General features: G+C 39.9%; 1 long non-coding RNA gene across 1 annotated transcript in view; it reads right to left on the bottom strand.

Annotated features, from left to right (window-relative positions):
• Nucleotides 1-583: 583 nt before the first annotated feature.
• Nucleotides 584-4,516, bottom strand: part of LOC103371732 (uncharacterized) — a 6,012-nt gene continuing 2,079 nt past the window's right edge. The window contains exons 2-3 of the long non-coding RNA XR_520955.1: nt 1,878-2,092; nt 584-709 (exon numbers count right to left, since the gene is read on the bottom strand). This is a non-coding gene — a long non-coding RNA (uncharacterized LOC103371732). The remainder of the gene's footprint in view (nt 710-1,877; nt 2,093-4,516) is intronic.

Below are 4,516 nucleotides of genomic sequence, written 5' to 3'. Positions count from 1 at the left end.
GGAGTGAAAGCTTTCTCCAGCACCAGTAGGTACTACCAGCATTCAGTGCATGATAATCCCACACCCTGTGCTAAAACAAACAGCAGTGCCGTTGGGCACCAGGCCAAGTATTTCTTGGGTAAACCACAGACTTATTATCAAATTTCAAATGCAACATCTGCAGGTGGGAAGTTACCACACATGTGCCCACTTTTGTGTTGTTCTGTGGCCGTTGTGTGCATGTAGAACCGGGACCACGAAAGTAATATCATGTATGTGGACTGTCTGAGCGTGCTGACACAGCGTTTTTTATCTCCTCGCTGATTTCCATACTCACACAACCGGTCGGACCGTCCATATGTCCTGAAGTTACAGACAAATCACAAGCCAAACATTGTGAAACTATGCACTCATTTAACTTTAAAAAAAAAACATCCAGCAGTTATTTTCTGGCATTTGTTCCAATTACAGTTACATGACTTTGCAGCCTGAGGAAGCATATGGAGAAGGTTACAGCACAGGCCTCGTTTTTCTTTCTTTTTTTTTTTTTTCTTTTCCCTCAAAACTGTGTCTCACAAGTACACTAAATGGGACACTCACCTGAGATGCACTACTTTTGGTCCATGGTAATAAACATTCAGAGACGAGGGGGGCGAGGGTTGAGGGGAGAAGCTCAGGAAAAGGGTTTGGAACAGGGGAAGAGAAGGACTCCTCTCCCTCTTTGGTGCTCCTGAATGACAAATAAGCAGAGACAAGAGAGAGAAAGAAACATTTTTGCAGAGCTGAATAAATGAAGCGAGCAGATCTTATTACAGAATGTGTATGAGATGCTTTGGTTGAATTTCCAAGCAACAGGTAAAAAAAAACAACACACAACTCTGCAGTATTTGAATCCATTTAGTACGGAATAGAGTTGGCTCTGGTAGATAGTTTCTGTGAAAAATTAGCTTTTTGAAACAAACAACAGAACACTTGTTTCCCTACTTTGCCTGTAAGAGTCGCTATGACCTGCGACATTGTAGTGATTGCTTGTGCCCCGTGTGCAGGAATGGGGAGTATAAATGGAGCAGGTTACAAACAAACTGACAGAAACGCAGTGTTGCCTTTGCATGAACTCCTCTTACTCTCATCTACCGGATGACACACCCACTAACCAACAGACTTTTGATAAGACGACAGATAACACGCATGGGAGTAGTGCCATGCTTAGAAAGCTAAAGGAAGTACAGAGGAAAGTGTTGTATGTCCTGATCGATACATGATCAATGAGTAAAGGAGTTTGGGTTATAATCTGAAAATGTTGGGGGAGAAACTAAAAGGATCTTTCTTATTTGCAACTGTTGGGCAGTAAGGAACAGCACTAATAGGTGTCCTGTTCTTACTGTAACCCTAAAATGCATTCAGCGTGTCTTTGCAGGGAGCTAACATCTAAATCAATAAAACAGATCATGTACTATATCATATTGAATTACCATCACGATGAGGTAAGGCAGAGTCAGATTAAAGCACACTTGCAGATCGGAGGTGCCGTTCTCTGACGGACAATTTCTTTACCGCTCTGCAAGCGCAGCGATAAACTCAGTTAACAATTATCTCCCACAAACTAACAGGTGCTTGATTTGATTCCAGTTCTTTAAATGCACTGGCGGAATAACGCGTTACACTTCATTCACAGCTGTGTTTGGTTCCAGCCAATTGACAAACAACACTGCAGCTTTCAAACAGACCTCTGTGTCTCACTCGTGCAAATACAAAGACTGTGCTATTCTTCTGCAGGGCAACTCACACTGTGAAGTGTGGAGTAGAGAACACTACTTTCAGTTTTAGTGCAAGTGGATTTATCATGATTGAATCCTATAAATTTGCCAGAGTCAAGTGTAATGCATAATGCTTCCTACCTGGTCCCCTTGCAGGGCTTAGTCCTGGTCTTCTGGGCATTTGGTGTCAGGAAAGGGTCTTGCAACGGGATGAGGGCTGGGCTGGGAAAGCCACTCACATTACCCTTGCCACTCTGAAAAATCTCTGCTTTCTCTCCGAGGCTTCCAGAAGTGTGTATTTCGTCCAGTGTCTTATTCATATCACTCATGTGGGCCGGCTAAATCCAAGGCATCATCTGGAGCAGACAGAAGAGACGAGCTGTTGGACTGGAGTGTGTGCAGAGCACAGTTGGAGCAAAGCTGGCTGGCGGGGCTCCTCTGCTCACAGCTCGGCACACACACACAGACACACACACACACACACACACACACACTCAGACACACACAAGTCTCTCTGGCTCATCTGCTGCCCACAGGGCTGGCCCAGTGGGGCAAACCGATCCCTCCTACCCAAACATGATCCACCACAATAAAGATATTTTTAACACAATGACTCCCAAAACAGTCATCCTCACTCTGACACAGTAGCATATTAATAATCAACTAATCCGTTCTGCCTCCTCAAGTCTTTTGTTTTAATGTTGGATTCCTTTTGATTTTGCATTTTGATATATTTTCAAACTCAAACAGCAGGAAATGTGCACACAAAGCGCGCTTACACAAAGGGGCTGGTAATGAGTCCAGGAAGGCTGCGAGCGCTATAAAACCAACTGTTCTTTTGTTACGGACTTCGCACAGGGATTGCACTTTAAACTTAGCACACTGTAGAAGGCCCGCGGTTGTAAAGAGCAGCCGGTCCAGGAGATTGGTCGGTTGTGTTGCTGTTGTGTCATTCAGTGACAGGTTCCATGTGGGGGCTGGTTGGGATGATAACATCTATCTGAAAGGTAATGTGTAACAGAGTCTGAACAGGGGAGGACAGGCTACTGGAGTTACAGACTAACTGACAGCAGAGGGTTAAAGCAATACCTCACTACATGTACCGCAGACAAGGTTTGCTTTATTACTTTAGTAAATATGACAAGCAGCTGCGCCAGACAAAACCTAATTGTTGTGGGAAGGAAGGCATACAGTAAAAACAAAGAGAACAATGTTGTATCTCAAAATGATAAAAGAATAAAGAAACAGTTTCTAACTGGAGAATCACTTTTACTGGACATAAAAGTCAGATTCATCTGTACAACCTGTGCCTTCTGTCTATATTAATACACTCCTGGCTGCACAATTATGGTTGCCTTAAAAAGTATTAGGACAGTTAAACCAAGAACTACTTGAAAACACACTTGATTTTTTCTTCAGCAAACTATATTTTTAACATTTGTGTGGTATGTTTGGATCATTATCCTGCTAAAACATTCCCGTCTGCTGCATGAATTATTTTTGGCTCCTTTTTATGATCTACCTGTGCAATGAAACAATGCTTAAGTAGCGTCTGACGGATATTTTAGTTTTTTTGCCAGATCATCACTGTAAATGAGAACTGGTTCTCTATCTGGTTAAATCAAGGTTAAATTAATTAATTAATATTGGGTTATTGAGGCCGATACCGATTTAAGGGCGTATGAAGTACAGATATCAATATGTTAACTCATATTATTTATGTATGTGCTGCAGTTGCATGAAAAAAGGTAAAATAATAGGATTTTGTTCACTCACTCTACAGCAATGTATTTTACCAGCTAGTTAGCAGCTACCATGCATACAAAGCTTGACTGTGCACTGCCATCTGCTCAGTTGTGTACTCTGCTACATGTGCTGCAGACAGTATTGTAAACTGTGGACTTGGAGCCGCTCTGCTGGACAAACTATGTAATGACACAGCTTCTAAATTACCCTAAGAATCTTTTTCGGCATTGTATTCTGTAAAAGATAGTGGTCTAATTAGCATAAAAGTATATGCCAAACCCATCTGCAATGGGCCAATCAGCAGAGAATATTGGCCAACGTACAGGGCCCTCCATAATTATTGGCGCCCCTGGTTAAGATGTCTTAAAAGAAGCCTTAAAATAAATTAAATTTTTATTGCAGAAGCATTCTCTCACACTGAAAATTGTAGAAAAATTTAACCTTGTGGCACACATGATTTGATGTAAAATAAATAAATAAATAAATAAATAAATAAATAAATAAATAAAAAAATAAATAAAAAATAATTTTAAAAAACATTATATTTTGTGTGTGCAGCTGCCAGTAGTCCATCAGTGACATATTAAAAGTATTGAATAGCGTAAAACATCCAGCATCCCTAATCGAGGCATTTCATGTAGATATTAATTATTTATGTGTTTATTAAAATTTTTATTTCACTAATTGAGTTAAAACAATTAAACCTGACACAAACACTCCTGAATGAAAAGGAGCAGAAAGAAGAATAATCTGATGTTATCTGTTACCCAAAAAAATACATTTACTGAAACTTAAATTACAAAAAGCACCAGCAACACAATAAGCATCAAAATATTAATCACCAAAACTATAACAACATGAAATCGCTGTCTTTCAAAGCTGACAGTCACGTTTTACTTTAGATCCATTTTCTTTAATATTATTATTTTTTAAAAACAGAAAATTAAACGTGACTATTTACTCGTCTTTACAATCAGACATAATGAACAGATCTCCTCCACCTTTAACTGTTCTTTTAAATGTAAATATTAATT

Source organism: Stegastes partitus, unplaced genomic scaffold, assembly GCF_000690725.1.
Source record: "Stegastes partitus isolate 25-593 unplaced genomic scaffold, Stegastes_partitus-1.0.2 Scaffold1636, whole genome shotgun sequence".
Lineage (NCBI taxonomy): Eukaryota > Metazoa > Chordata > Actinopteri > Pomacentridae > Stegastes > Stegastes partitus.
The sequence above is the reverse complement of the archived record's forward strand: the minus strand, read 5'-3'. Positions and strand labels throughout refer to the sequence as shown.